The following is a 20,139-nucleotide window of genomic DNA, read 5'->3' as shown; positions in this document are numbered from 1 at the left end:
TAAGGACTCCTTATATAAAAAGTTACCATTTAGTACAGTCACATGTATAAAGTAAAAGATACCTTTCCTCTATGCCCTCCTCCTTCCCAAAGGGATTGAATTTATATTCCACTCTACTTATAATGGAAGCCAAATTTAAAACTAGTGTTGTGGGTAGCACATACATGAAAACATGTCTCTTCAGAAATTATCTTCAAATGCAGCTTATTTCGCTAAAATAACAACGTGCTCCTACTGAAGCTTCCCAATGCAACAACAACCTCACAGTTCCTCTTCCTCTAAAATCTTTGTATTTCTTTTAATCCATACTACTCCCCGCCTGTGTGAGTCTGAGTAACACAACCACCTTCGCTTCAGAGTCTCCATTTTTAAAATGAACTAGAAAATCACAAAGACTTTTCAGCTTCCGCTGTTCTGTTATCGGATAACCATCCTAGAGGCTAAGAATTTGATGCCTTGTAATTGTCATTACCTGTCCCTGTGCCTTGTATGGAAGTCCACACAAATAAATACAATAAAGCCTTGGACTGCAAGTAACCTATTCTGTGAGTGTTCCGCAAGGTGAGCCAACCTCTCTAATAAGTTTTAACTTGATAAACTAGCGAGGTCTCCCAATGCGAGTCGTACATGAGGCCGAACGTGACGTGGTCACAACCGAGTCAGTGGTTCTTGAAATTTGCTTCGATATGTACAAGTGCTTTGGATGACAAGCATGTTTCCAGAAAAAAATATGCTCACAGGTCAAGGTTTTACTGTATCTGTTAATGATACCAGTGGTATTTGTAATGAAATGAATGCTTAGTAGATACAGAAAACCATAGGAAAGATGGCTTAGGAAGCTAGCGTGTGTCAGATATTTTGATGTACTGCTTGGGATTCTTGAGGCAATCACCTTCTCTGGGTCCACTGTCCAGCTTCTCTGGGCAACTGTTGAGTTAGAGTGCAATGGTGGCAACGTGCTTTAGGTCCCAAAATGGAGCCAGCAAGCCCAGGAGCACTACAGCAATCTCCCTTAGAAAGGAAACAAAAGCCTTTATCTTCATGGTGCAAAAACATACGCATCCTGCCGAAAGCTTTGCAAGACGAGCATCTGAACACTGCTCACCGAATGGCTCATGCCGTGCCTTTCCTCCTGCTATGTCCTTGTCATCAGAATTGTGGCAGGTGCCAGGCTTTGTTTCTTACAAGCAGGTGTTGTCGCCGTGGGGGTTCTGGTGGCCCATTAAGAATGAAAGAACGGGAAGACCATCCTATTTCAAGGGGTGGAAGCCACACCTCTGCAGGGACCACTCTTGACAGCTCTAGAGAGGGGAAAGAAGCAGCTGAGATTAGGTCCAGATTTGGAAGAGAATCCAGAGGCTTACACCAGCAATATGGGCAGGAAATGCAAAAAACCGCACGGACGTGTAACAATGGCATCATCATTGCTTCTTTATTAGACTGCAAAGCAGTGCCCGTGCCTTTACGTGTGTGTCTGTGTCCAGGATGCATCATCATACCCCCAAAGCTTTTCTGTAGCAATAACACTTCACATTCTTACCTGAAAATTGGACATTCCTGCTAGATATTGAGCCTTAACTACCTGTTTCCTCAACTTAACATTTGTCATAAGTATTGACATGGAAAGTGCTCACAGTGGTGCCGCGGACTGACTTCTGAGCTGTAAGAAGCACGGGACTAGTCCAACATCCTCAGCTGCGTGTGTGGGCCTGGTTAACTGGACTCACCTCTCTGGGTCTAGGTCGACAGAACCTGCAACGTGGGTTAATGAGCTGCAAGATCCATGCCAGCTCTAAAATTCTTGATTGCTATTTTTATTAAAAAATTTTTTTTTAACATTTATTTATTTTTGAGAGACAGAGAGACAGAAGGTGAGCAGGGGAGGGGCAGAGAGAGAGGGAGACACAGAATCGGAAGCAGGCTCCAGGCTCTGAGCTGTCAGCCCAGAGCCTGAGGTGGGGCTTGAACCCATGAACTGCGAGATGATGACCTGAGCAGACGCCGGACGCTTCACTGACCGAGCCCCCCAGGCGCCCCTTGATTGCTATTTTCCGGCGTGGGAGGTGCTCCCCACTGGCCATCACTGATATGCATGTGACGGAAAGTCCCTCAGAGGGAGGATTACGGAATAGCTCCGGGTCCTGCAGGGACTTGTCTCAAAGAGAGTTGCACAAGGTTCAAGAAGAATTTTAGTGCTTTTACCACCATGCTACCTTTTCTCAAGGAAGATGCTTTTGCCCCAAGAAAGCCTCATGGTTTGTTCCTTCATCTCTCCCAGCTTGTGGTTCAAATGTTACCTTCTGGTGAAGTCTTCCCAACCATCCTCTGTTGCTTAAAAGCCACCGCTCCTCAGCACTCCCTACCCCCTTTCTCGACATGGTTTTCTGCTCCTCCCTCCCTAGATCCATCACCGTCTGACCCACTGTGTCAGCCAGGAGCCACACAAGAGAGAGAAAACACACAATTCAATTGAGAGAGTGTGTAATATAAAAAAGTCCTCATCAAGTGTTAGGGGATGGAAAAGGCCCCCAAAATAAATAAATCAAAAGCAACTAAGGTTTCACAGAGGTGGTAACTTGTAGGAAGCCTCGAGGGCTACGTTTTGGGCTGAACTGTGTCTTCCCCCAAATTCACAGGTTGAAGTACCCCAGGACTTCAAAGTGTGGCTGTATTTGGAGACAGGGTCTTTAAAGACACAATTAAATTAAAGTGAGGTCATTGGAGGCGGGTCCTATTCCAATATGCCTGGTGTCCTTATAAAAAGAGATTAGGACTAAGCGCGAGAAGACCCGGGGAGAAGATGGCCAGCTGCCAGTCAAGAAGGGCGACCGTAGAGGGGACAGCCCTGTCGGCATCTTGATCTCCGACTTTCAGCCTTGAGAGCTGAGAAAATAAACTTCAATTGTTGAAGGCACAGCGTGTGTTGCGGCAGCGCTGATGGACGAATGCAGCCTGGGAAACCACAGGGAGACGCTGGGATTATTAAACTTCAGAGGCCTGTAGGAGGGGCTTTTGGAGCGGAAACTCTATCCTCTGAGGAAGGGCACTGGGATGGCGGCCTCTGGGTGCGGGGTACAGTGAGGCCAGATCTCGCAGTGTGCAAAACGGAAAACTGGAGTCACTTGTGGTTCTGGACTCAACTGTGGTTGACAGGTGATGAGAAGTTGGTGGGGCACAGTCCGCAGAAGACAAGAGGCAAATGGGAAGAGGCTGGTGCCTTCTGCTAATCCTTGCAGGCTCCCTCTGGCGCCCTCTGTTGGCAGAACCTAACAGCGGCCGGTCCTACGATCAGGGAGACCCCATGGCCACAGCTGCGCCATCCGCGTGACCGTAACTTACCGTAATAAACGGTTTCCTCCAACTCTCTTCTCTGTGTCCCCTCCTATAGGATAATCTCTGGAAACACAGGAATTTTGTTTTGTTTACTTCTGAAGCCCAAAGACTTGAGAAGAAACTGGGAGGTTGTAAGTGCCTAATTAATATTGAATGGATGAAGGAATGAATTAATGAATGAATGGGTGAATGACTGGATGACTGAATGAATGGATGGATGCATGCATGAATGAATGTCTTCTAAATTTCAGAAGACACTTCGCGGGATAAAAAGCACATTTTACCAATGACAAAAGAGAGGCCCAAAGAGGCTAAGTAATTTTTGAAACCGACTAGGGATTATATAGCCACAATGTACTTCTATCAGTCAAATAAAGTATGAGTCACAAGATATGGCAAACTGGACCTTATAGACATTTTGGAGTCCTTGTGTTCTTCTGCTCATTGTTTTTATGGGAATTTGTGTTGGTGGTTGAAGTTATGTTTCACTGCAGAAGAACTGGTTGGCAAGGAATACAAGAAAATGTGTGAGGATGTTACTGAAGAATTTTGGGTAATGTCTGAAATAATTTTCAGATTACCTTGGTAAGGTAAGGCTTAGGATGTCCATTTGAAGAAAAGAAATCAAGATAAAGTTCAAGTCATTTACCCACTTGCTGCATTCAGCAAATTAGTGCATCTGGTAAGTATCTAAGTGTCTACATGTGTATGCAAGTGTTGAGTACCAGATTTTGATAATTTCCCTTTAGGCTGATCACATTAGACAAACCAAAACTCTACCATAACAGGTGGTTTTTCTTCCGAGGAAGATGATTTCTGATCACAAGTATCCTATCTATTTTCTTCTATCTTTTCACTTATCCATTCTCTTCTGTTAATGTATCTATAACATTTCAATGATTATATATTAATTGAAGACTTCCAGATTTATTGTATCAGGGTAATATTGTATTGTATTTTGATACAAATAAACTGGACTAACAATGAATGGCCTAAGCAAGATAGAGAGTGTTTGCAAAATAGAAATCTGGAAGAGAGTAGTCCAGAGCTGGTGTGGAGCCTTGATAGATTTCTGGGACTCAGGCTCCCTCTCTCTCTCTCTCTCTCTCTCTCTCTCTCTCTCTCTCTCCCCTTCTCCTATCACCCCTAACAGATGGCTTCCGTTTCCTAATGTGGCTCCTGGAACATGAACCAACATGTTTATGCTGTAGATTGGAGAAGCAGAAAGACAGATGGGCCAAAGGATGCAACTAGAGTCAGGTTGCTTTAAACAGCATCTTGGAAAACCAGAAAACTCTGCTTTAATCTCATTGGTCAGACTTTAGTCCCAAGGTCACATTAGTTGCAAAGGAGGCTGGAAATGCAATGTTAGCTGTGCATGACGTTAAATAAGATCGAGATTCTGTTACTGCAGAAAGAGACAATATAGTTGGTAACCAGCAGCACCTGTAACACACACACTCATCTACACACTGCCTTACTCTGCCGAGTCCTGCAATTATTCTCACTTTCTGGTCCCTTGGGTGGCTTGACCATTAGGATGTTGAAAAAGCAAAAATTTGGAAGGAAAGGGGACAAAGAAGCTTGGAAGGCTCAACACTCAAAAGGCTGAAGTAAATTTATGAAGCGAAGCCTCTTGAGCTTGGAATAATGATCAAGTTATAGGTAACACTTACTGAGCACTAACTGTGTGCCAAGATTTATGCCAAGGTGTTTGATATGTATTTAACACCCAAAGTAGACGTGCAAGCCAGTTCTTAGTATTTTCATGATCCCCATTTTACACCTGGGGAGACAATCCCAGAGAGATTTGGTAACTTGTCTGGCTTTGCATAGCCAGGGAAGGTAGAAATGGAGTTTAGTTTAGGGACTCACTGATTCCAAAGACTGATATCAGTTTCTGTGTTCCTCAGTCTCCCACAAAGAGTAGGATAAGAGGAAAGCAAGGCCATGGTGGAAAGCTCTACTTGGAAGTGTTTATAAATAGCTCCTTCCTCTAAAGCTTCTGCTCATGGTGGATGGAGGCAGCCATGTTTGCTCAGGGGCCTGGACTCTTCAGCAGACCTGAGGGTTCAGATGGGGGCAAACCCTTAAAATGCATCCTGATGATCCTTCCCTTGGAATCTCTAATTGGACTATGGAGGAATTGAGCTGTCGGAGAACATACCCGAAAGATTTTGTGGAGCGAAGGACCCTTCCATTGGAGCATGGCAACAGAAGCCATTCAGAGTGCTGAGGGCCCAGCACTACCCTGAACTCAAACCCAACTCTCTGGCTCTAGCTCCTGTGACTTGTGACCGGGAACTTGACCTTCATGGCCTCACGAGCCCCTGTTGGGCTTGTAATACACTCTTCTTACTCTAGTTCATTTAGGTGTGCTTCTGGTTTTTACAACCAAAAGGACCACAACTGTTATATATAGCTATAGTTAGAATATATTTATTTTAGAGTGATTAGCAGCATAGGCTCAGCAGTCAGAGGTCTAAGGTTCAAATCCAGCCTCACTACTTACTAGCCATGTGAACTTTGGCAAATTGCTTTATTTCTCTATGCCTCAAATTATGATTCAATTATGCATGGCACATAGTTGGTACTATATATGTGGTGTTTAAGATTATTATTACTCTTTCTGTGTTTTGTGTTCTTTTTCTGTCATGTTTTATGAAAATAATACTGTGCTTCTGATCACAGAACACAAAGCAATTAATAATACTAAAATAATAATAATGACTACCATTTGTTGCCATCTCACTATAGGCCAGAGATTAACATTTTATGCAAATTAGTTCCTTTTTACTCCCAATGACCTTATGAGGTAGATGATATTATCTCCATTTTTCGTATAAGGGATTGAGGCCCCGGGAAAGGAAATAAGTTATCCATGATCGCCAATAAGAGACCAACGCAGGACTCAGGACTAGGTCTGGTTCTGAAATCTATATTGCTTCCGCGGCCCATAAACCAGCAGGTACTTGCTGTGTGTGAAGTAGGCTGGGAAAAAGTGTCTAGGATCTTTTTATTTCCTCCTGAGATATGCCCTATATTTCTCAAATATCTTGCATTTGTATAGGCCTTTTTTTGCATTATGAAATTACTTTACCATGAATTACTTCATTTTCTGTTGTATATACCTGAGTTCATTGGCATAAAAAGCATGTAAGTCTTTTGAGTAGATAAGAAAAATTCACTCAAGGCTTAGTTAATATCTACGAGTGTTATTTTCCCCCTCAGCGCTGACCTGCAAATGGCTCATTTTCGTCAGTGTGTTGAGCAGGTAGCTTTCAGCGGATGGGCTGTGAATGTCTGTGGCTGGTGGTAGCGGTGTGTGTGGGGGGCAGTGAATGATAGAAAAAGAGGCAATCAACGTTTAAACAATAGCTCCCCAGCAGCAAAAGAAATCCTCCATGTGCTTCAGAACTCTGCTTTTGTGCGGCGGGAGCCCGAGAGACAACCAGAAGCTGTCTCGTGTCTTTTAAATCTATCTTGGCAAATTAGGTCCTCGATGGCTTTCAAATGCGCTGGGGAGGCTTGTAGTTTCAGTGACTGGCAGGCTGGGGAAATCTGGAGCTCTATGGAATAATGGTCCAGGGGAAGAGAAAAGAAAATACTCTGATTAGATGTCATTGAAGGCTTTATTTGTACCATTCACAACACTACATTATGAGGGTAGCATCCTGACTTGACCTACTAAGAGGACTTAAACAGGTCTGGGGACGACAATACAGGTTTTTATAGAGCTGAGTCTCCAGGGCAGCTGGTTTCCATCCACGTTGGTTTGGGAGTGGGAGAGGCTCAGTTTGGTGTCAGGTTTGAGCAGACCCTGGTGCCATTTCCAAAGCCCTAAGAATATTTCTAGAGTCTTCACTCCGGACCTCGCTTGTCATTTTCTCTATTGCCGGTTTTTGTTTTCATGTCGCCTTTCATAAACTTAAAACGTTTTTTTGGTCAGATATTTGGGGGAGACAGACATAGTTTTGTTTCTTTACAACAGGGAATGACATTAGTATTCTACACGTTGTTACAGACACTCCAATCCGACAGACATGTTTTAAGATGAATAAGGGAGTCCCGTCAACCTCGTCTCCCTGGGCATGAAAGGTTTTTGTGCAACACAGTGTTGGAGATGTTGTCATTGTGTTTCAGCCGTCTTTTGCTTCATCATCTAAGCGCAGTAACCGTGGTTGACTGCATAATATTTTTGTACTTAGCTCTGTAACGATTTCTTCATTAGGGCCTTGCTAAATAGCACCCGCATTCACGTCCAGCTGAAATGGCGCTTCTGTAGCAAGGGTGAAGGCAAAATGCAAAATTATGATGGTTTAGCAATACATAGCCCTTTTTGTTTCATAAACTTTTAATTAAAAGCATTTTAGTGTTTCTTATATAATACATTGTATTCCTATGATCATAGGGTATCAGGTAACAAATGTACATGAGATCGATTTTATTTTCAGTATTTAGAGTTTGCCGAGCACTTTCACTTGCTTTTTCAATAATAATCTAAGTTAGTTATTGGGCTCAGTGTTTAGAGGAGGAACCTGGATTCGGTGGAGCAGATCATTTCTCTCAAATCGTGGAGCCGGCCACGAGACAAAATTCAAACCCAGGTCGTGACTGTAAGTGCCCAGCTCTTGTACCATTGCCTCGGACAGCAGAACAGGGGAGGGACAGGCACTCTGACTCCCAGCCACACACTAGCATCCACCGCAACACTGGCATTTCTCCACCATCCTATCTAGGAAACCTTAGAGAAGCTACTGTGCACTCGATTTGAAATCGGTTGGGAAAAACAAAGAATTTTATTCAAATAAGAGCTCCCATGAGGGGCTGTGTGAATCCCCTTCCTTTTCAAGCCTTTTCTCTCTCTTGTAAAAAGCCCTGTGGATAAGGTCCTCCCTTCACTTTGAGTTTCCAGCACAAGTTCACATTTATATGGGCAAGTCCCTTGGCCATTTCACACGGCTCCTGGTTTCTCAATGGACGCGGCATGACATCTCCATTGTTACCATCCAGCGGCATGCTTCTAGAAAGAGATAAACCATGAAATTATAGGGTGAGCTACAATTACCTCTGCTTTCCAAGCCACACTGGAGGATCTTTATGCTACTTCCTTTTGAATGTGAGAGAATTAATTGTTATTACTACGTATCATATGGCACTAATAAACCCAACTAAGCTACCTAGCAATTCAAGAGAGGTTGCACAAGAGAGAACGTGGGACTGAAAAGCGTGATCAGCATTTATGAAATGTGTGGACTGCCTTCACCACTACGGGAACCCATCAGGTTGCTGGTGTTTGTTTTCAGGGGATTATTGCTCTCAGAAAAGCCTTAGGGAGAGCCTGGTGCCCTGAGGCCGAGGTTCTGAAACACCTGGAACTTCACAGAGCCTCCGAGCGCCAGCATGGTTGACAAGGCCACACAATGTGGCTCACGGTGTTGTTCGTGTGTATTTAGGAAGAGAGCTTAAAACTGAATTTCTGTGTGCACATCAATGGACTCAGGGCATTTGGGGGAAAAGTAGGAGCATCTTTGTGTTCAACCTGCAGGCGAGCCTGTTATTCTGGTCATGTCAGGTGATAGAGAGACGGGAGAACTGGTTTGGAGAAGTTGGATCGCCTGCCCATCCCACTCATGCTCTGACCTATTGCCCAGAGTTGTAGAAATGTCTGGAGCTACAGTTAGGAACATTTTTTTCCCTCCATGTAATGCGCACTAGAGTTCTGGAATCACAAACAGGTGTCCTTCCAATTATATGCCGAATCTGACCCTGTGAGTCCATGTACCTTGGTATCAGTCTATCTGTGTATCTTTCTATCTATGTATATGTCTATTTGTGAACCCGTGTATCTCCTTTTATATCTTTATGGGACATGCTGGCACAGATAGGCCCAGATTACTAATTCCAGTCTGGGGTTCATGGATAACAAGAGGAAACTCAAAAAGGGCCCGAGTAAGTTTTGAGCCTGAGGCTTTTTGGCTTTCCAGAAATCCTGCTGCTCCCTTCCCAACCCCCAATACACATGGCTTCTGTGATGTCTCTGGCATTTGTCCCTCCGCTGCTACTGGGCCAGCCAGCTGGGCCCACAATTAACCATCAGCTGGACTCTGCGAACAGTTTCTTAACTGGGTCCCCTGCCCCCACGCTCCTAATCCGTCCCTATGAAGGACGTCTCCCACCACACTTCCTATCTCCTCTTCAGACATTGCCAATAATTCCCCAAAGCTTGGCTGGTCGTCCGAGGGCCCTTGGTGGATTTCCTCCTATGTCCCATCCAGCTCCTTTCTCATTGATGCTCCAGTCAGGACCCTTTGCTTATGTCCCACTGGAATGGTTGCTGTTTTGAGATATTAAATAGCACCTTCCTTGTTTTGCATCATTTCTTTAAACAAAAAAACATTTTTTTTACATGTATTCATTTTTGAGAGACAGAGAAAAACAGAGTGTGAGCAGGGGAAGGACAGAGAGAGAGAGAGAGAGAGGGAGATACAGAATCTGAAACAGGCTCCAGATTCGAGCCTGATACGGGGCTCGAACTCATGAACCGTGAGGTCATGACCTGAGCTGAAGTTGGACACTCGACCCACTGAGCCACCCAGGCAACCCTGCACATTTCTTATGCTTGTCCTTCCGATTGAAATGCTCTTACCTCATCTCGACATTTAGGTCCATTTGAATGACACTTTGGATATATAAAAAAAAAATCTTCTTTGATTCCTCCAACAACGAGTTACCTTGGATGGACCTTATATCCCCCTAACTGATAGTCATTCTGTTGCATTCAGGGATTCTTTGAATTTTCCAGTCCCAGGTCTCTCTCAGATTTGGATCCCCCTTAGTGATGGGTGTAAAGTGCTAATATGATCATTTACTTGTTACTCTTCTACCTAAAATCAGGCCATAGGAGGGGCAGGCTTGGGTAGATATGTGAAGGGGAGCCATCGCATTAGCCTTAATATTTTTTTAAATAAAAACACAAATTCTTTTTGTATTAAAAGTAAATCCTCCCATGATTCCTGACTACCTGAAGATTGGAAACCAGCCTCTTCACATGACATGGAAATCCCTTCATGACTGAACTGGGGATCCCGGTTAGGAACTCAACTTCCTTGAAGGCCAATCTGCAAGATGCACTTGGACTCTTGACATTTGCATCCTCTTTAGTGATGTGACTATTCCCTGACCCTCCTGTGCCCTTAACATGCTGCACTTTATCCCTGCAGCACCCTTTCTGGTGTGGAGAGGTCTCCTCCAGCCCAGCACCGCTCAGTGTATCTTCACAGGCAGAGTTAGGTTTGTTACCACGCCTCCGTTTAGAGTCCTTTATGGCATGGCATTGTACTGTTCATTGTTCAAAGTAGATTTTTGGATAGTTCCAAATCTGGGAGTCTGGCACTTTTTATTCTGTATCCTGGGCACCCTGATCATGACAAATTGTAGATATTATTATGATTTGAGTAGGAGTGTGTGGACTACTCAAAAAAATAAATAAAATTATAAAAGGACAGCAGGAATAAGTAGAGATTATTTATTCAACCCTTTTGCTATGAAGCTGAAGAGTTGAAAGATTTTGTAGTCTGCTCATCCTCCAAAGTAATGTTTGGTAATTAAAGGATCTAGGGTTGTTTTTTTTTTTTTTTTTTGGCTGAATAAATGTCATTCATGTGTGGTTCATATGGATTTGTCAATTTTTTTAAAGAATTGCTATTCTGTCTCCTCATCAGACTGTTTCTGAACAGAAATCTGCTGTCATCTTCATCTTTGATTTTTCTTAAAATACTGAGGTATGAAATGTAACATTTCCTCTGACTGCTTTTAAGATTTTCCCTGTATCACTGGTTTTGAGCAATCTGCTGATAACACACCTCAGCGTGAGTTTCTTCATGTGTCTGGTGCATGGGATTTGTCGAACTTCCTGGATCCAAGAGTTGATGGTTTTCATGCAATTTTCAATAATTTAAGCCCTTATTTTTTTCAATATTCTTTGTCTCTCTTCTCTTTCAGAGACTTCAATTACATGTGCATGCGGCTGCTTGAAATTTTCTCGTCATTCAGTGATGTGCTGTTCTTTTTGGTTTTCCCTCTGTGTGTCTGTCTGTCTGTGTTTCATTTTGGATAGTTTTTAATCCAAAGCTATGTCTCAAGCTTATTAATTTTTTCCTATAACAGCTCATCAGTCATTAATCCCATCCAGTGAGTTTTCCATGTCACACATTGATGTCTTCATCTCTAGAACATGGACTTGAGTCTTTTTAATGTCTTTGGTCTTTCCACTTAACTTTTGAGTAGACGGGATATATTTATTATAGTGGTTTTCATGTCCTTGTCTGCAAATTATAATATCTGCATCTGTTCTAGGTATGTTTTGGTTGATGGATTGTTCTCTTTAGTATGGGTCATGTTTTTTTTTCTCTTTCATTTGCCTGGTGCTTTTTGATTTGATGTCAAACATTGTGAAATTTACATGATTGAGTGCTGGGTATTTTTTTTATTTCTACAAGCATTCTTGAACTTTGTTGTAGGATGTAGTCGAGTTACTTAGAAACAGTTTGATCCTCTGGTCTTTGTGTTAAGATTTGTTAGGTGAATTGGAGCAGTGCTCATTCTATGACTAATTATGCCCCACTACTGAGGACAGACCCATTTATGACTCTATCCAACACCCTGTGAGTCTTTAGGCTTTCCGGTCTGGCTCATGGGAACTATCCCCAACCTTATGTGAGTACGAGGCTCTGTTACTGCTTCTAAATTCTTTTGGATCATTCTTTTCTTGGCATCGGGTTGCTTCATCACATGCATGAGATGACCATGATCTGATACTTTGTCCTTAGAACAAGACTGTCTTGTTTTCCCTAGAGCATCACGTCCATCTTCACAGCTCATGGACTATGCCAAGCTCCACCTGAATTGCCCCTCTTTGCATTGTGGCCTGGAATCTCTCAGGGCAGAAAATCTGGGCTCTTAGAAAGCTCATCCTGTTTGCCCATCATCTTTAAAGGATCGCTGCTCCTCATTGTGTGATATACATGATCTTGCAGACCATTCTTTCACACATTTGTATCCATTTTTGGTCTCTGATTATTTCAGGTGGGAGGCAAATTTCATTGCCTTTATTTCATCTTGGCTGGATTAACTTTATATGAAATTTTATTTCCCATGGTTCTTCTCCAAAATATGACTCATAGGCTAGAATCAAGTCCTATTACCCAATCTTCTTCATTCGTTTTTATCTTTTTTTTTAATTTTTAAATTTTTTACTTTTTTCGATTTGTTTTCTCAATGAGAATGATTGCAACTTGCTGAAGCCAGGTGATTCTTCTGAATAATGAGCCATTTGTTTTGCACGTTTTTCACTTTCTCATTCCCAAAATGTTTTCTTTTCTCACTATGATTTTAGTATTGATCTATAAATGTCCTTGGCAATGCCTGTGTCACCATGTTTGCTTCTACTCTGTATTATTGTATCACACAATGTTTTATTGCAGATGTAATCCCTGCACATTGTGGGCTATGAAGGTTCAGACCAGAATTAACAAAAGTGACAAGCTTTGCGGGACTAGAAATCCTATTTCTAATACTTTGCTACTACTATCCTACCGGTCATGCAGGACTCATATTGTATTCTTTCTCATCTTTCTCACCTGAGATCTGATATCTAATTATGTCAGCTGTATTTCTAGAAAGCCCTTGTTGTTCTTCCCTGTGCATTTCCACTTTCTAGTTTGGGCTCGAATAAAATATCCTTTGACCACTCTGATAGTCTCTCTGCCCAATTCCTTGTGCTGTCCCAACAAATCCTGAAACATGTATTGAGTATATTTATTTCAGGAAGCATCGGTGGCTGCTGTGAGATGGGCCAATAGTACTAAAGCAGAGCTTTAATGTCTATGTCCTCCCTGTTCAAAAATCCTTCATGAATTCCTCCTTCCACGAGAATAAAATTCAAACTCCTTGGTATGACAGTCACAAGAGCTAATGCAGCCCCCACATTTTGTTCAATAAAAAAGTATTTTTTTGTTCTTATATATCAAACATTGCTTTGCTAGGCTTTGATATAATGTGCATTTATTTCTTCTGCTTTCAAGTGCTGACTCAAAGGCCTCTTTACCACAAAGCCTAATTTGATCACCTCAAACTGGGGGTTTATTTTGTCATGGCCCCTCCCACTTTTTACCTTATGTAATTTTTATTGATGCTCATATCTTACCTCCTTCACAAGACAGTCTGAGGAGAGGGTTGGCTTTGGGCTCATCTTTCTATTTTTCCATTGTTTCTTATGCTTAATCATAGGTATTCAATAAAAGCTTGAGAATGAGTGAGTAAATTAGGACAATGACTCACTTAAATCAATTTTATTAAAACAGTTCTAAATGACCAAAAATTTCTGCTGCCTATTTGGTGGGAAGAAATACAACTACTACTGTTTGGGTTGAGCAGGGGACAATAGGGTCTTGGGATTTTTTATTTTTGAAGATTTCCTTTAGGATCCATGCAGATTCCTATATGAGTAATTCAACACTAAGCCTCTATTGGCAAAATATCAAGATGCTTAGTAGCACAGTATTAGAGTCCATTTAGTGTCCTTCATAAATTTATCCTTTGAGAACTACTATTTCAGAAGTTGAGCTCAGTCTGAAACAGCTTGAAAATAAATGGAGACATTGGATGGCACATTGAAATGCAGAGTAGGTTTATTTTTCTTTGAGATAAAAAATTATTAGCAGGTGCCTTGAGGTCATGGAAGTGGAGAATATCAAAAATATTTTAGAAGGCTTGAAATTTCACTTGATGAACTCCCAGGTCTTCTGTGTCCTGGCTAGATGGCCTTGAGTAAGTAACTTAACCCAAGCTTCAGTTTTCTTACCTGTAAATAGGAATAATAGCACTCCATAGTGTTGCTATAGAAGTAAATTATTTTTTTCAAATTTAATTTGAAAGACAGAGAGAGACTGTGTGTGTGTGTGTGTGTGTGTAGGAGGTAGGGACAGAGAGAGAGAGAGAGAGAGAGAGAGAAAGAGAGAGAGAGAGAGAGAGAGAGAGAGAGAATCCCAAGCAGGCTCCATGCTATCAGTGCAGAGCCCAATGTGGGGCTCAAATTCATGAACCATGAGATCATGACCTGAGCCAAAATCAAGAGTTGGACACTTACCTGACTTAGCCACCCAGTCACCTCAGGAGTAAATTATTTTTAATTAAATCCTTAGCATAGTACTGTTGGTTGTGCTAGTAAGTTTATATGTTCTAACTATTATTATTTGTTATTATTTTATAGTACAACTGACAAAATTATTTAAATTTGTCATTTTTTTGTTTGATGTTAGGCTACAGTAAACACTTTATTTGCATGTTGAATGAGCTCACACTATATTTGTTCAAGGAATGAATGAGTCTTGGGATTCTCTCAAGCCTTGTCATGGGAGGGGCTTAGATTGGAAAGCATGATAGGGTGTGATATTGAAGACTGAAATGAGAGAGAGATAGAGGAGGAATCTTTCCATCGAAGCCTTTAGGATTAAGAAAGTAACTCATTTGTGCCACTTATGAGCTAGAAGCCTGCTTGAACCAGTAGAGAAGACTCGCAGGCTGATGATGTCATATCTATGTGATGATTTTAACATCATAAATATATCAATCTTTCAGCAATGCTGACAATACTGTCTTCCAGCATATGACTCATACCCAAGTTATATGCTTTGGGGAATAGTAGTTAAACATCATTGATGACATGGCACTTGGTAGATTTCTGCAATGTAACATTCCAAGTACTTATTTATTTTTTATTTATTATAATGATTTATTATAAAGTTTATTTATTTATTTTGAGAGAGAGAAAAAGAGAGAGAGAAGATGTGAGTAGGGGAGGGGGCAGAGAGAGAGAGAGGAGAGAGAGAGAGAATCCCAAGCAGGCTCCACCACTAGCACAGAGCCCCACATGAGGCTCAAACTCATGAACCCCAAGATCATGACCTAAGCCAAAATCCAGAGTTGGACGCTTATCCGACTGAGCCACCCAGGCACCCTGACACTTATATATTTATAAAAAATAGATAAGTGGTCACTTATGTGCTGAGAAGGCCCTCTATTTCAAATATACCCCTTTCTGGTCACCACAATGCCTGACATTCCATCGTTACAAATCCATTCTTTTGGCGTAACACATCTGGTCAGAATTATTTATCCCCTTTCAAAATGTTACCATTACAAAGAGGGAAATCTTAAGTTCTAGGGTTATTAAGACCTTAGACATATTTTCCAGGCAACGAGGGATGAAACAGGGGGTGGAGAAAATGCTAATTGTGCCTGAAATGAGGAGAGGGACACTGTTTTGGTTGGGAGCACAGGAGTTCTCGGGATGTCGGGCCACAGTGGTTCAGTGTGGCTAGGTGACCAGACTGTGGGGTTGGAGGCAGGTAGAAGTGAGACACAGCAGCACCAAGAAGGTGCTGGAGGAGCATTGCTGGTGTCTTGATGTTGCTGAACGCCAGTCTCCTGGCACACATGTGTCACATAACGGTGTTGGGTTGGCGCTGGTGATGCTGAAGGAATGAGGAGAGGTTGGGGTGTGTGTGTGATCGCTTGCCGTTCTAGACCACAGCTAGCCACAAGGTAGAGAGAGCGCCAAGCCCTTCGTTTGCCTTCCATGTCTGTGCTCAGGGGTTGAAATCCTGGGAGGCAGACTCTCCAAGGTCCCCTCTGGCGCTAACACACTTTGATTCTGTAGCCTATTCTCCACATACTATCCTGAGCTGTAGATATGCTAAGTTCATCAACTTGAAATTGATGTCTACAACTATTTCCAGCACCCTGAAACCACCGAATGGGTATATATGCATGTGATGTGATAAATTGAGTCAATTACAAACACAAACAAAGTGTAGCTCTTCTCTCCCTCACTTACCTCTTTATTTCAAGTACGAGAGGTTTTAGGGGCTGAATTGGTTGTGTGAATTGTCCCAGCATTTCCCTTCAATTTCTGTACGGAGATAACTCAAATTATGGCCAGCAATACCATTGCCCCCAATCTCTTTTTGGCTTCAAGATAATAAACATCTCCTAACAACTTAAAAAAAATTGAGATGCCCTTTTCACTTTGACCATACAGATGGGAAAATTGTAAATAACAGATCCTTGACACTCTTCAGAAATAAAATGTGATGAAGAGTTCAGTCGTCTGATTAAATTCCCCCAATAAAATCTCACCTAGCTTATTCTTACCCTGGGGATAAAGGGCTGTGCACACAATGCCCATTATTTTTCTTTTGAACATACTTGTATCTTGTCAAGATGTCATCCATACAAATACTTTGACGTTTTTAGTGCAACAATTGGGAAGCAGGTTGAATTTTTCAATTCTCCCAGCCAGTGTAAGTCAGTCTGAGATACTTAATTTCTATTTGAGATCCTTCATTTCTATTATAAACAGATCCCACAGTGGGAGATAAATTTCATGGTAACAGTTTGGACTTTTTTATGAACCACCTGCAAGTTTTCTGCAAACAACATGTTTTATGGGAGCTCAAGGCAATGTTCACCCATCAAGACCCGACAGCAAGCGGAGGATGGATGGGGCCTTATCTCAGGCACACATGGAACCTTCCTTGTCCCCTGGCCTGACCTCCCTCTGCACTCATTTATGAAAATGATTCATCTTTAAAGAGCTTCCTTGCTCTGCCTGCAGGCTGTAGATCTTTTGCACTGGACTCGTGTAGGCTGAGGTTATAAACTTCAGTGTGTAAGCCATTTGGAGGGGTTTAATTTTGAATATTGGGAGAAGCAAAGAACACAACCCACGTGTTTCCTTAAAGGAACAGTCCTGGGACTTTCTTCTGTGGAGAGATGCTCCCAAGGGATTTCATTGACAAATTGCATCAGGAGTCAACTTTTATTTAGGTTGTGACAGTTCCCACATTTAATAGAAGGTCGATTGGGTTTGGCAAGTAGACTCAGGGTTGGGTGGTGACCATGAACATGGCACTTTCCCACCCTCCACGTGGAAATAGAGACTCTGTGCTCTGCATTTCATGTTTGTAAAGGGTCCTGCGAAGGGTGTTATTTGTGTCAGAATTAGTGGGAATTGCTAGGGTCCTTGAGAAGATATCTTTGAACTGAAAAGCCTTGGAAGGTAAGAGTAGGAAGTGTAACTGAAGAGAATAAACATTGGAACAAACACAAAATAGGAAAGAAGAAACCCCCCAGTGAGAATCGGTTCATTCGTTCACGCTGACTCATGGGTTGTACAAACTGGGTTATTTCCACAATTCTCAGGAAGTGGGTCTCACATCGGAAGTATGGCAACGCCCCTACGTAGATAAAGACGCATGGGAGTTTGAACTTAAGAGAGAAATTGAAGATAGAAATGGTGATGCAATCGCTTCTAAAAATTCAGATTTTGGGGGGGCCTGGGTTAAGCGTCCAACTCTTGATTTCAGCTCAGGTCATGATCTCAAGGTTCATGAGATCAAGCCCCGAGTGGGAGCTCTGCTCAGGCAGCCCCTTCCCAGCATGCACATGTGTGCTTGTGCTTTCTCTCTCTCTCTGTCTCTCAAAATGAATAAACTTTAAAAATAAAATAAAATAACTTTGAGTGTGTGTGTGAAACATGGTTTAAGTAGAAATGAGATGCTCTTGACCAGGGGTAGGCCACCATTTTTTTGTAAAGGGCCAGACAGTAAGGTTTTAGGCTTTGCAGGCCACATGATTGCTGTCACACCTGTGCAACTCTGCCCTTGTAACTGAAAGCTGACAAAGACCTTATGTAAATGAAGGGGTATGGATGTGTTCCAATAAAACTTTATTATGACATGGGGGAGGTAATGGCCCTCTGGCAGTAGTTTACCAGCCCCTGCCCTAGTCTACTCTGGCCTATCATTAAAATCCAAGCAGGCCTGTGGCTATTTTTGTGTTCCTAGACCAACGCCAGTGACTAAGGGTAGTAATAGCTAAAGAATAGCATTTTGCTACCTACAAATACTAAAAATGAGTATAATGAAAGCAAGTATTCTGCAAGATGGTAATTGGCAGTCCTTGGAAAACATTTCTAAGGCGAAGTAAGCTTGGTAAATATGAGCAAGTCTTCTGGAGATGTCTAGTGCTTCAAATGCATTGAGAATGTCTAAGAGCAGATGTGGGTAGCAATATTTTCCCCAAACTGTCCATAGAATCTTTCTGTGTTCATACCTCTTACCATCTTGGGACCAGGGGTTCTTGTAATGCAAATGAACAGCATTTCACAGGTGCGTTCTTTGGGGAGATTTGGGTCTCTGGAATTGTCTACCTGCAGTTGCACATGACAAGTGAATCTGGGTGTGTCTGTCCTATACAGCTTGCCTCAGAGCACTGTCCCAATCCCCAGAAGCCACTGAGGTAAAACTTTTCATGTCATTTTATCCCGATGGCTGGCTTCCTTAGGCCAGTTTGCGCTTCCTGGATAGCTAGTCACAGGATCTACTGGCCTACCTGGTACTTTGCACAAATAGGAGTAGAAATTAGATATTTATACTCTAATTCTCTTTAACCTCTACATAGAGATATCATAAACACACACACATATGTCTTCTGAAAATTTCTGATGCTGTGAAGCCTTATTCCTAGAACCTATATCCTAAAGTCTTATCTTAAAGTGAAGTCACTCATCATCATCATGGATGGCAGCGATCAAACACCATGGCCTTGCAAATTCATAAAGGATGACAGCTGTTCTCTGGCATAATGTTGCATACAATGGAGGGTTGAAAAATTCAGCCCCTCTTTCCCAAGCACCTTCATGTTCATGGCCCAGAGCAAGATGCTATGGAAATTAGTACAATTAATAAGATACTATTCTCATCTTTGAGGAGATTTAAATTATGCAGGGGAGGGAGTAGAGTAATTCATTGGCTTTCAAATTGGGGAACCTTGAAGATCTACAGAGCTCCTCAAGGAAGGGGGGTTTTTGAGCTGAATCCCTGAACTCTACTTTAATCAGAGTAGCTCTGATGTTATCTATTTTATGTTTTAGAAAAATAACAGACACTGGAATCAGGAAGACGTATCTCTTCTATCTACCGTGGTGCTACTGAATCTTCTGATCCCATTTCCTTACACACCACGTATGGAAGACACACAGGCTTCACAGATTTGCTGTCAGGATTAAGTGTACAAATGCATCTGAAGTGTCCGGTCCAGTTCCTGGCACGTAATCATGCCTTAGGAAAGGATGGCTAAGATAATAAAGTAGAACATGATAAAAGTCACAGGTAAATCACAAAATGCCTTGCATTCCATCTAATGAACAGTTGGACTCCAAAGTATTTGTTGAATAAAAGATTGAATGAAACGAATAAAAACTAAATGAATGAAGGAATTGGTAACTTGGCTGAGAGCAGGGGTATTGCATACAAGTAGAACACGTAACCTGTGCTTTCAACCCAGCTCTTGAGTTTTGGCAGCCTGCTGACCTGAATGGAATGGAGCCAGTTGTATATGGACCACTTACATGCCCCAGAATCTATGGGAGTCCTCACTAGCATAGATAAGACCTCGAGCCCTTACAAAATTTCAGATGATATTATGGAAAGGTTTTCCTAGAGATAAGGAAAAGGAGGAGTGGAGACAAAATGGCAGGGGTGGGGAGAGGGAGAGAGAAATTACAGTTCTAGAATAACATAATGCTAGCTATATGGAAGAGAATCTAATTTCACGATTTAATTTTCCTTGTAAACAAGCTCAGTATCTTCTCTATGGATCTTTACTAAGTAAGTCTGCAATTATATTTTGCAGGCATCAGATTTCTTCTTGATAGGTTTCCCTAAAATATAATGTAACTTA

At 42.0% G+C, this 20,139-nt stretch overlaps 1 long non-coding RNA gene across 1 annotated transcript; it reads left to right on the top strand.

The window, feature by feature from the left end:
- The first annotated feature begins 3,378 nt into the window (after nucleotides 1–3,378).
- LOC115303607 lies at nucleotides 3,379–19,565 on the top strand. Its single transcript, XR_003914148.1, has 2 exons — nucleotides 3,379–3,464; nucleotides 19,331–19,565. It is a non-coding gene; the product is annotated as an uncharacterized LOC115303607 (long non-coding RNA).
- The last annotated feature ends 574 nt before the right edge of the window (nucleotides 19,566–20,139 follow it).

This window comes from Suricata suricatta, chromosome 10, assembly GCF_006229205.1.
Source record: "Suricata suricatta isolate VVHF042 chromosome 10, meerkat_22Aug2017_6uvM2_HiC, whole genome shotgun sequence".
In the NCBI taxonomy this organism is placed as follows: Eukaryota; Metazoa; Chordata; class Mammalia; order Carnivora; family Herpestidae; genus Suricata; species Suricata suricatta.
This window is presented reverse-complemented; position numbering and strand designations above follow the sequence as displayed.